The sequence below is a fragment of the Sphaerodactylus townsendi genome, linkage group LG13, assembly GCF_021028975.2.
Source record: "Sphaerodactylus townsendi isolate TG3544 linkage group LG13, MPM_Stown_v2.3, whole genome shotgun sequence".
In the NCBI taxonomy this organism is placed as follows: Eukaryota; Metazoa; Chordata; class Lepidosauria; order Squamata; family Sphaerodactylidae; genus Sphaerodactylus; species Sphaerodactylus townsendi.
This window is the reverse complement of record NC_059437.1, coordinates 53,380,477-53,393,398: the sequence shown is the minus strand read 5'-3', so window position 1 is coordinate 53,393,398 and position 12,922 is coordinate 53,380,477. Positions and strand designations below refer to the sequence as shown.

The window sequence follows — 12,922 nt, the reverse complement described above, 5'->3', positions numbered from 1 at the left end:
CACCTGCTTTGCATGCAAGGAATCCCAGCTTCAAAATCAGAGGCAGGGCAGAGAGGTGTTTCAGACATCCTGGAAAAACAGAGGGGACCAGAAGTATGCCTGACTCATATTCCCTGCTGATTTCAGAGAAGCTGTCCATCGCACCTGGCGGTGGAAAGGAATGTTCAAAGCTGTTCCAAAAGACCGGTTTTCACGTCTTACCATATTGGCTAGGCAAGTCACTACCTCTCAAATCCAGTTCCCACATCTGTAATCGGTAATCAATCTGACTGGTAGGCTAACTGTACAATCCGATGCAGAAATACTTCAGCCCATCAAGTGCAGCAATTTTGCACAAAATCACACTTGTAAAGTGCTTTAAGCCCAGTTTATTTAGAGAAAGTTACAGTGAAACAGACCCAGGGAGGCCAAGTAAGCAAAATGTGGCCATACACAGCAAGGGAAACTAACAAGCCTTCCCGCAGAATCACCAGTTGAGACAACGTAGGAAATTCTTTCCAAATGAACTAGAGAGTGAGATAAAGGGTGCTATCAAACCCTGCATTTCCTCTACCAAGATCAAATTAATTCGTGCCATAGTATTCTCCATTACTGTGCAGAGTTGGGAAAGTTGGACAATTTATTTATTTATTGGTTATATTTCTATACCGCCCTCCCCCAAAGAAAACTGATAGAAAAAATAGATTCCTTTGAAATGTGGTGTTGGAGGAGAGTTTTGCAGAGACCACGGACTGCCAAGAAGACAGATCAGTGGGTTTTAGACGAGGGGTCTGCAACCTGTGGCTCTCCAGATGTTCATGGACTACAAATCCCATCAGCCCCTGCCAGCATGGCCAACTCAAGCCTGAACACTCTCCAGAAGCTAAAATGACTAAACTGAGGTGATCATATTTCATTCACATCAAGAGAAGACAAGACTCATTGGAAAGACAATAATGCTAGGAAAAGTTGAAGGAAGCAGGAAAAAAGGAAGACCCAACATGAGATGGATTGACTCAATCAAGGAAGCAAGACCCTACATTTCCAAGATCTAAGCAAGGCAGTTATCGGTAGGATGTTTTGGAGGGCATCTCTCTCTCTTTCTCTCTCTCTCTCTCTCTCTCTCTCTCTCTCTCTCTCTCTCACACACACACACACACACACACACACACACACAGGCAGAAAGTCTGCACTTTAAGCGTCTACTGAATGGGTGCTATAAGGTTTTAAAAAAACAGATCTATTGCAATTAGGAACAAAGTCTTTGCGTTTCATTTCAGAGAGAGCAAGACTCTTGCAAAAAGTTATCTGCTATATAATTAGGTCTGTAGCTCTCTCTCTCCTCCCACCGCAACAGACATTCCAGATGCCTATTTTCAGAAGCAACAGAGAACTTCAGAGTAAAGGCGAATCAAAAGCCCATGGGCAAGAGGAACAAAGCACCCCAGAAAAGCTCCTCTGCTGTTGGCAACAGGAAGTGCAGCCCGTTGACATCGTGGTTAGGCGCCCACAAGCAGCACCCACGCCTTCCTCCCAGGTCTTAACCATGTGCCTTAGAGCTGTACACACAGCTGACAGAGAAAGGAGGAACGGTCCCTACACTGCAAGATATATTTAGGCTCAATTCATGCACTGATAGGGAGGGGAGAAAGTCACTTCCTCAAAGAGACCTTACTCTGAGTTCTTAAGAACTCCATAAAGAGGAATGGCAAAGCTCAGTCACACATAGATATTTCTTCCCATGCCAGCAATGCAGATCCCTTAGGCAGGTCTTTACCCAGATTTGGGGGGGGGGGGTGTCCCATGCCAGATCCCTTAGGCAGGTCTTTACCCAGATTGGGGGGGGGGTCCCATGCCAGATCCCTTAGGCAGGTCTTTACCCAGATTGGGGGGGGGGGGGTCCCATGCCAGATCCCTTAGGCAGGTCTTTACTCAGATTTGGGGGGGTCCCATACCAGATCGCATGAGCGAGTCTTTACCCAGATTTGGGGTGTCCTACGCCAGATCCCTTAGGCACGTCTTTACCCAGATTTGGGGGGGTCCCATGCCAGATCCCTTTAGGCAAGGTTCCTACCCAGATTGGGGTCCCATGCCAGATCCCTTAGGCAGGTCTTTACTCAGATTTGGGGGGGTCCCATACCAGATCCCTTAGGCAGGTCTTTACCCAGATTTGGGGGGGTCCCATGCCAGATCCCTTAGGCAGGTCTTTACCCAGATTTGGGGGGGTCCTATACAGAGAGTACCCGGGGCTCCTACCTCTCCCTTAGGAAAGGGACAATGCTAATGTGGCCATCGTGGTATGTAGTTCAGAATGATTGATGTGGAGACTTGAGATGTGGAGGCTTATCTGGAGAACTAGATTAGCTTGTGCACTCCAACACACGCCAGCTGGGTGATCTTGGGATATACGTCACAGCTCTTTGGAGCTCTCTCAGCCCCACCTACCTCACAGGGCGTTTGTTGTGGGGAGAGGAAGGGAAAGGAGCTTGTAAGCCACCTTGAGTCTCCTTCCAGGAGAGAAAGGGGGGATATAAATCCAAAATCATCTTCTTCGACAACCATGGTGCCTTCGAAACATTCCTGCTCCCCTCCAACTCCCAGCCATGTCTCAGAAGCCCAGGAGGAAAGGGTTGCTGGGCAAGCAGGGTTTCTGGATATCAAAAAAGTGGAGCGTTAGAGTCCTGCTCGGCATTTTCTTCTTTGGCTTAACTGGCAGAAGGATCACAAGATATGCAAAAAATTTTAAAAAAACTAATTTGAATAATTAACTCAGAACTGCAGCGTTTGGGACTCTTTAGTTTGGACAGGAGGCGGCTGAGGGGGGATATGATTGAAGTCTATAAAATTATGCATGGGGTAGAAAATGTGGACAGAGAGACATTTTTCTCTCTTTCTCACAATACTAGAACCAGGGGGGATCCATTGAAAATGCTGGGGGGAAGAATTAGGACTAATAAAAGGAAACACTTCTTCACACAACGTGTGATTGGTGTTTGGAATATGCTGCCACAGGAGGTGGTGATGGCCACTCACCTGGATAGCTTTAAAAGGGGCTTGGACAGATTGATGGAGGAGAAGTCGATCTCTATGGCTACCAATCTTGATCCTCCTTGATCTCAGATTGCAAATGCCTTAACAGGCCATTTGCTTTCACATCCTGCATGTGAGCTCCCAAAGGCATCATGGTGGGCCACTGCGAGTAGCAGAGTGCTGGACTAGATGGACTCTGGTCTGATCCAGCAGGCTAGTTCTTATGTTCTTATGAGTTCAGAATTTTTTTATGCCGACTCTCCAGATAACCTGTTTATGGCAGCTGTGTTGTGTGTGTGTGTGTGTGTGTGCGTGCGTGCGTGCGTGCGTGTAAGGTGGCATCAAGTCACAGTGGACTTATGGCGACCTTCCTCAGCAGTCTTTTAAGTACCAACCTTGCTTAGCAAAAGATGAGGCTCTACCACGTTGCCTTCCCTCCCTAAAGCAGTTTCCATAGTCAAATATACAAAACAACCTGGAAGCCATAATTATTAAAACACTGGCCAGAGCATTAAAACAGCAAAAAGAAATTCTGAAGCCTTAAAACAGTTGGCAGGTTAGCAACAGACTGCAAACACTGCAAAAAGATCAACCCCTTAATTAAACACTGACTACAAAGAAGCATTTTGGCCAACCTTCTGAAACAGAAATGGGTAGGCACAAGACGGGAAGGGGTGCCATAGGCATGGCACTAAGAAACCCATTTTTATTTGTCACTCTAGACAGCTAGATACCCTGTTTCCCTGAATATAAGACACCCCCGGAAAATAAGACGTAGTAGAGGTTTTGCTGAAGTGCGAAATATAAGGCATCCCCCAAAAGTAAGACGTAGCAAAGTTTTTGTTTGGAAGCATGCCCGACAAACAGAACACAGAAAAATAAGACATCTCCTGAAAATAAGACATAGCGCATCTTTGGGAGCAAAAATTAATATAAGACACTGTCTTGTTTTCGGGGAAACAGGGTAGAACTGGAGGAGGCATAATTTCACTTTTGTTGGAGCAAAATGTATACCTATTTTAACTGGAGAGCGCATACAAAAGCCTTGGATATAATGTAGACGCATAATAGACTTTCCTTCACCCAGGGTTCCATTCCCTGGAGAATTTTAGCTTTAAATGTAGAAGAGAATGTGCATGCACACACAAGTTTCTAGACCTTATGATGACTATGAAGATCTGCTTAAGAGCACCTGTGCAATACCTGGTCGAATTTCAAAAGCCAGGGAGGCAAATCAGAAACACTTCCCCTGGTCAGAAAACAGGGTTTTAAATGCCCATGCCTAACTCCTTGACTCTTGGTACAACCAGCAAAAAAAGTGTAAATTAGGCACGTTCATATGCTTTATGCTGGCTTTTCTTGGATCTCAGTTGCAAATACCATGGACATACAAGCTCACTCATTGTATTGTCGAAGGCTTGCTATTGACCTTGATATCTTCATTGTTACTCCCAGGCTACAGACTTCTTTGTGACTCACATACCAGGCTACTCTATTCAGAGGGCCTCACCTTTTGACCTCACAGTATATATACTCTACTTGCTTTCCATTCCTACTATCAGATCCTCTGAAGATGCCAGCCACAGATGCAGGCGAAACGTCAGGAGAGAATGCTGCTAGAACACGGCCATACAGCCCGGAAACCACACAGCACCCCAAGCTCACTCATTGTTTTAAAATCAATATTTTGATGCTTGCAACATCTCTTAGAAAGCACCAGAACTTACCTTGGGGGCACGTTCACCACCTGACGCTTCCGCTTGCTGGAGGGAATCAAGGCAGCATTGCCAAAGGGAGCATGTCAGCGCCAGATCCTTAATATCCACCTAGAGGAACATCAAGAGACAGGGACTTAAGTTAGGAGCCGGCGGGAATCAAGAGCAGGCAATGAAGCACTGGCTTTTGAGTGACACGCACTATGCTAACAGCTCCTGGGCGAACAAATGAGGAAGGTTTCAGAACTGCACATTATCCGAGAGATTCTGCCGACATCCCAAGAGTATGCTGGCAAAGCAATACGTGACAAGAGGCGGCCAGAGGGAGCACCTTAGGGATTTCGACTTGCTTCAAGCTGTGAGTCATCGTCATCTCTAACTCATGGAAATTTAAGCGGGGTGGGGTGGGGGGAATAAGGAATAGCACAGCATGCTGACCACTATCACACGGTCCCTGCCCCTGATCAAAACCATCAGTCTCCCCATCCACACACAACTCTTTCCAACTCAAATCACAGGCAGGGATAATTTTAAACACGCAACAGATGTGAGAAGACTCTAGACTACGGCAACTTCTGTTATGATAAACCAAGAATCCTTTTCATTTTAAAACGACAAGCCTTTTTTCCCCCCAATTAACACTGTAGGGCAGGCTTGGAATCTGGTCAAGAGCATCTGGATCCATTGCTGAACTGGGGCAGATAAATCCCCTCCTGGCATTACTTCCTGCCACCCAAAGCAAACCAGTTCGCCAGATAAGAGTCCGCCGCTCGTGTGGAGGAGTGGGGAATCAAACCCAGTTCTCCAAATTAGAGTCTACTTGCTCTTAACCACTACATCACACTGGCTGTGTGCCAAGGTACACTAAAGTCTTTGGCCCTTTCCGCACGGGCCATTAACAACGCCCTGGGGACGGCAAAAAAGCCGTCCCCAAGGAGCTGTTCGCACAGGGGGTGCAGCTGCTGCGCAGCCGCGCCGCCCTCGCACCTCCCGAGCGGTGCAAAGTCACCATTTTCCGACCTCGCTTCCCCAGCGAGGTTTATGGAAAACGGCGGCTTCGAGCCGCTGCCATGCGAACCTCGAAGGCGCCCTCCCTCCCCCTTTTAACTGTCGACCTACCTTCGCTGCGGCTGTCTAGCGTGTCGCCAAGGCCTGGAGACACGCCCCCCCCCCCTGCCCTGCGACGCTGGAGCGGTTGCGCAAGGCAGGGGCGTGTCCCCAGGCCTCGGCGACGCACCGGACAGCTGCAGCGGTGGTAGGTCAATTGGGCGACGGCGCTCCGCGGCGCCGTCTTCCCGGTTGTTTTCAAAGAAATGGACCGCTTCATCGCGAACGGCTCCCAGGAAGCTTGGGTCAGCGGGCCGCGTCACGCCCGACCCAAATTCCCCAATGCGTGGCGTCGTAAGGAAAGCGGCCTTTGTGTCAGAAGTTGCGCCCACGTTGATCTGCAGAAGAACAGCTAGATTTGAGCCCAGTAGCATCTTAGACCAACAAGATTTCCTGGGTGTAAGCTTATACCCCAGTTGTCCAAGCTCATACCTCAAAATCTAATTGGTCTTTAATGTATTACTGGATTCAAATCTAGCAATAAAGCCCAAGATGAACTCAACAGAGCTGCCGCCCTGTAAGATCCAAAACAACGCAGGATCTACTGACTACAAGTACTCTCGTTCCAATGATGTCCTGCTCTACAAACATCCAATTTAATTAAGAAGGAATCTGACAGATAATTTTTGCTTTGGATAAAAGTGGTAAGAAATAATAAGAAAAAGAAGCTCTTTTTCCTACTCAGCTGTCAAATCATGTAACTTTCTTCCTGGAAGGCTGTAAGAAACCAATCAATATGAAGGCCACAGACACAGCCGTGAGGGCCCAAATTAATGTGTGTTCTTCTCTTTTCTCCTACTCTTAAAAGCACATCATGCAGTTAACAATAAAACATTATTTATCTAGGCCAAGGTATTTTTCTAAGGTGAAGTATTCTGATCTTGTCTCTTCTATAGAAGATGAGGCATGCCTCAAGCTAGAGCAATTTAAAAAGAAAAAGAAAAATTCCCACATTTTCAAACTGAACTATGCAGAAGGAATGAATGAGCACGGGATGCAGTTTGAAAAGCTGGAGCTTCTAATTGCTGTTGTAACAACAGTAGCACATACACAGCTATTTAAGAATTTTTAAAGCACTGCACGTACGCTATCTTTACAAGACTCCTGCAGGGTAGGGCCAGCGTGATTATCCCCGGATGGTAGATGAGAGGTGAGAGAGACCGGTTTGCTCAAGACGATGTGCATTCATCACGTGATTGCAAAGAATCCGTGCTGCTTGGGCGGCGCAGCAGCACCTGTTATGCGAATGCCTCCCCAGGGACAGTATTTTTGCCGTCCCCGGGCTCTATTCTGCCTGTCTGGAAAGAGCCTTACACACAGAAATTTATCCTACCACATCTTAGAGCCAAACCAAATATGATGTTATTAGAAGTTCCCTCAGAATTCCCGGCTGTTTTTTTTTCTTTAACTAGCCAGGTGCAGGGGGGGGGCTATTTGGCAAGGGGCTGCAGAATGAGGGAAAGGGAATTAAGTCTTTCCCTCTGCAACATTTTGCCTACCTCACATCAGAAACTTTGGCCCCTTCCGCACATGCAAAATAATGTGTTTTCAAACCACTTTCACAACTGTTTGCAAGTGGATTTTGCTGTTCCGCACAGCTTCAAAGAGCACTGGAAGCAGTTTGAAAGTGCATTATTCTGCATGTGCGGAATGAGCCTTTGCTCCAGTGCCCTCCCTGACCTGTAGTCACTTAGGAAAGGGTCTGTTCTGTAGTAGTGCTATGAAGGTGAACCAGCCTTCCCCACTAACTCTTGGTATAACTTAGTATCTTTTTGTTGTCAGATGCAGACATTCTTGTTTCCACTCATTTATGGTTGATTATATGTTTTATTCTGGATTCTATGGGTTTCTAGGCAGGGCCAGGAAACAGGACATTTAAAATAAACCGAGCTTGCGCATTTAAGTGAAAACACGCAACAGAACTCATCAAGCCGAGTCAAAATTATGACTCAGTTGCTTCACAAGATGGCAACATACTGAGTTGGATGGAAGACCAAATGAAGAAACTGAGCTGCTCCAAAGGATAGAACGAAGAAGAAGAAGAAGAAGAAGAAGAAGAAGAAGAAGAAGAAGAAGAAGAAGAAGAAGAAGAAGAAGAAGAAGAAGAAGAAGAAGAAGAAGAAGAAGAAGAAGAAGAAGAAGAAGAAGAAGAAGAAGAAGAAGAAGAAGAAGAAGAAGAAGAAGAAGAAGAAGAAGAAGAAGAAGAAGAAGAAGAAGAAGAAGAAGAAGAAGAAGAAGAAGAAGAAAAGAGTTTGGATTTATATCCCCCCTTTCTCTCCTGGAGGAGACTCAAAGGGGCTCACAATCTCCTTGCCCTTCCCCCCTCACAACAAACACCCTGTGAGGTGGGTGGGGCTGAGAGAGCTCTGAGAAGCTGTGACTCGCCCAAGGTCACCCAGCTGGCATGTGTGGGACTGTACAAACTAATCTGAATTCCCCAGATAAGCCTCCACAGCTCAGGCGGCAGAGCTGGGAATCAAACCCGGTTCCTCCAGATTAGATACACGAGCTCTTAACCTCCTACACCACTGCTGCTCCTTGTTCCACAACGTCCACAGTCCATAAGCCCTGTTCTACAACGTCCACAGTCCATAAGAAGATGCCCAGAACAGGTTTTGAAAATTTTAATAGCCTCTTTTCCTCCAGAGCTCTGCAACTGGAATCATTATTGCTGGAGCCCAACAGATAAAAATGAGCAGACTTCTTTGCATCTGTGAAATTAAGCATTGCTGTGAAAAACCCCAAATTTCAATTTCTCCCTATCTTCCTGTTGAAGACCTTTATTTGCACCTCTAATTATTTCTGTGCTAATTTGCCAATTTTATCTCATTTGTGGTAAACTCCACCTGCTTCAAAACATGTTCTGCCTCCTGGTTCTCTGGGAAGAAATGGAGCAAAAGATTATTTTTTCTTCTTCATGTTAACTCCAAAGAATCATAGAATCATAAAGTTGGAAGAGGCCACAAGGACCACTGAGTCCAAACCCCTGCCATGCAGAAACACACAATCAAGGAACACCTGACAGGTGGCCATCCAGCCTCTGTTTAAAAACCTCCAAAGAAGGAGGTTCCACCACACTCCGGCTCCTTCCGCACCTGCAGAATAATGCACTTCCAAACTGCTTTCAGTGCTCTTTGAAGCTGTGCGGAATGGCAAAACCCACTTGCAAACAGTGGTGAAAGCGGTTTGAAAACACATTGTTTTGCGTGTGCGGAAGGGGCCTCCAAGGCAATGTTTTTTACTGTCAAACAGCCCCTTACCATCAGGAAGTTCTTCCTGATTTTTAGGCAGAATCTCTTTTCCTGTACCTTGAATCCACTACTCCTTGTCCTAGTTTCTGGAGCAGCAGGAAAACAAGCTTGCTCCTTCTTCAACATGATATCCCTTCAGATACTTAAACATGGCCATCGTGTCACTCCTTAACCTTCTCTTCTCCAGACTAAACTCACCCAGCTCCCTAAGTCTCTACGCTGGATGGCCATCTGTCAGAAATGCTTTGATGGTGTGTTCCTGTATGGCAGGGGGTTGGACTCGGTGGCCTTTGTGGTCTCTTCCAACTCTATGATTCGCCGCTAGGCTGAGGACTTTTAGATTCTGGCTGCGAATTCGTTTTCTCTCGGACTGTAATTCCCTGGTCCACCGTCTGCTCTCTGACACCCATTCCAACCCCTGGTTTTTCATAATTGAAGAAAAAATGGCCTCTATTGGACTGTCAGTGGATTCACTTTGCCCTTTGTCCTATTCAGAAGCTTATAGGAAATTAAAAGGTCAACTATTGGATAGAGAGTTCTCTACCCTAATCACCGCAGCCAAGAAAACGTGCTCCCCCCTGTATTTTTCTCTCCCATTTGAACGGGGCCACTTGGCACACTACCTGTATTGCTTAATAAACCCGGCTCAAAGGGGAGAGCCATAATGCTTTCAGGGGCCAAGGTTTAATGTTATGCCTCTCTGCCTTGTTACATGGCGAGATTTAATAAGCAAGAAAAGGCTAAAAAGATTGTGCCCATGTAATGCGATGGCTCCAGTTGAATCTCTGGCCTACCACCATTACTACACTGTCTCCAGATTCAAGGGGAAATCAGATCCAAGCATGTGAATCTTACTCCTTTACATTTACCCCATCTCCCCGATTTAATTAGATTACACTACTTGTTGGACAACCCTGATCCTTCTCTCTGTATGATAGTGGCAGACTTTCTCCTGGAAATTACTAAACGCCAGTAGATTTCCTTCGACCTAACATTTATTTCCAGTATTGTATATGCTTTTTAATCCCTTTTTTTATTATTGTTGTACTGTTGTCTATGCCAATAAAGGCTTGCTTCTCAACTCTATGATTCTAAGCTCACACTCCAAAAATCTTGCTGGTCTCGAAGGTGCTACTGGACTAGAATCTAGCTGTTCTATTGCCCTATGAAAACATTTTCTAAAGGGCAGGTTTGGGTTCACACAATAGCAGAGTATCTGCTTGGCTTTCAGAAGCCCAGTTTTTGGACTAAAATAGCTGCACAGCTGTTGAAAATGGCAGGGGGAGTCCCTCATTCCTGGTGTGATCTCTTACAGGACTGGGCTCCTGTTGCAATTTTTAAAATAAAAAAAATACCACAAACTGGCAGACTCAGAAACACAGTTCTGTCCTGTCTGGCTTTGACAATGTGCAGGTAACAAAATCCTCTTCAGTGGGAGACGTGCAAGGGACCCTCTGCAGATATGATGATACAGGAAAGGTTCCTTCCCACACACATGCACACAGTGTTAGCTTAAAAACATTTTTCAGTGCTGACATTTTTGATACATCCATAGGACAGTTCAAATAAAAACGAAGCACAAGATATCCCTTGAGCAGACAAGGCTTCAAAAGACAGCTAAAAATGGCTCTAATTAATCTCCTCCAAGACACGACAAATGCCAACTCTGTTGGTGAAACATGGCATACTCTACATTTCTTGGTTTTTGAAAATGAATCCCTTGATAACTAACAGAAAAAAATGACATTTGCAAACAATCCAACTTTGATTTTATTTCTTTCCTTCCAAGCCAGGGTCCCCAACATGGTGATTATAAGCACCGCTGCACCAGTGGTGGGATCCAAAAATTTTAGTAACAGGTTCCCATGGTGGTGGGATTCAAAGGTTTGTGGTAAGAAGCCAATGGGGCTGGGGCGGAGGGCATGACAGGGGCGTGGCCGGGCTTTCCGGGGGCGGGGCATTCCTGGGCGGGGCTGTGGCAAGGATGCAGCTGCTGCACCGGTCCTTGGGCGGAAAACGAATGCACGCAGGCGCAGGCTGCCACGCACGCCAGTGCACCTCCTGCTAGACTGCTTCCAGTTCTGCGCGCTGCTGCTGAGAGGAGGGGGGTAACTAAGGCAAAAATCAAGTGGCAAAATCCCCCATTAGTAACCCCCTCTCGGCACACACAAATAATTAGTAACGTACTCTCGGGAACCTGTGAGAACCTGCTGGATCCCACCTCTGCAGTGCACCCACCAACATACTTTCTGTCATACACCAAGTGTTTTTAGGAAGTGCGTAGAGCCAGGTAAGGCTTTTACCCAGTAAAGCTGGCCATGCATATCTTGTTTAAATGTTGCTTTGGCAGCCATTACCACAGTAGCACAAGGATCGTCACTCTGTGAATGTTCATGCTGCTCTTGTATTGGAATAAACTGAACTGAACTGGACACTATGTGACTGAAGGTAAGTTATGGCAGTCCTTTTGTGGCTAGCTCCGCCATTTTGTTGCTGAGTCCACCACACCACACCAGAATTCCAAAGGTGCCTGCAAACTCAAAGAGGCTGAGGACTCTTGTTCTAAGTCTAATTTGTATGTGTTAGTAGGCATGGATTTTGAACATAGATCTCATGGGGTCTGTCTCTCTTAAAAGTGTTTCAGGTTTCACTGCGGGACTTAGTTCACACATCACACTGAGTTAACACAAAGCATCCAGACATCAAAAGCCTGGAGGGAACAGAGCCACAAATACCGCTGCAAGATTGCTGCAAAGTTTTACTTAAAATAAGACAAAAATTCTAAATAACCTCACTTTGCTCACAGACAAATTCAAGAACCAAAACAACCCCTGAATTAATACCAGAAACGGAAGAGCAGCTAAGGTGGATCAAACCAAATAGTTCAATACTCAGGCCAACCAGAAATCCTTGGAAGGCCAGAGTCTCCCAATCCTTGTTGGCCCCTCATATTCAGAGGTTTACTGCCCCTGAATATGCAGGCTCCATTTAGTCATCATAGCTAATAAACTTCTACGGATCTCTCCTCCCTGAATTTGTCTATCCCCTTTTAAACCAACTTAACTAGTGATCTCCACGGTTTCCTGCAATAGTCAATTTCACCGGTTAATTACTACTCTTTAAGTGGAGAATAAACTAATACCTTGCTTTGTAAAGATTTTGGTTGGTCCAACAAATGCTTTGAAACAATTTCTGTTTAATGTTTAACTCAGATACAAGCAAAGAAGTTCAAGTCACAGTAACAAGTAGGAATCTTCATAAATAAACAAAGCAAATATTTAGAAAGGGGTCAGACAGACCTTTTTCAGCTTTCTGGAGGATGCATCAAATAGAAGAAACATAGCCTGGTGTAGCAGCTCAGCAGAGTTTTTCTCAGTTCAACTTCCCTCCACTTACTGTCTCACTTTCTCAAATATTAGATTATAAGCTCCTCAGAGCAGAGGTTTGTATTCGGTAAAGTGCCCTGTAATATTCTGAAGCAAGTATAGGTTTGTGATCATAGCGTGAGACAAAGGCTTATTCCGCACATGCAGAATAATGCACTTTCAAACTGCTTCCAGTGGTCTTCGAAGCTGTGCGGAATAGCAAAATCCACTTGCAAACAGTTGTAAAAGTGGTTTGAAAATGCATTATTTTGCGTGTGCGGAAGGGGCCAAAGATCCAGAAATCCTGGGTTCAAAACTTTATTCAGTCATGAAGCTGAATGGATAACCGTGGGCCAGATCTTCTTTCTCAGCCTCATCTCTCTCACTGAGTTGTTGTAAGGGGAAAATGAGTAAGGGGAAAACTTTGACCCTTCCTTAAGCTCTTGGATAAAGGGTGAGAAAAAAATCGTAGAAA

General features: G+C 45.6%; 1 protein-coding gene across 1 annotated transcript in view; it reads right to left on the bottom strand.

The window, feature by feature from the left end:
* The window catches only part of PITPNM2 (phosphatidylinositol transfer protein membrane associated 2), a 242,925-nt gene that overhangs the window by 202,937 nt on the left and 27,066 nt on the right, over nt 1-12,922 (bottom strand). Inside the window, 1 exon segment of the mRNA XM_048514019.1 lies at nt 4,737-4,835. The gene's annotated coding sequence lies outside the window, so the exon portion shown is untranslated.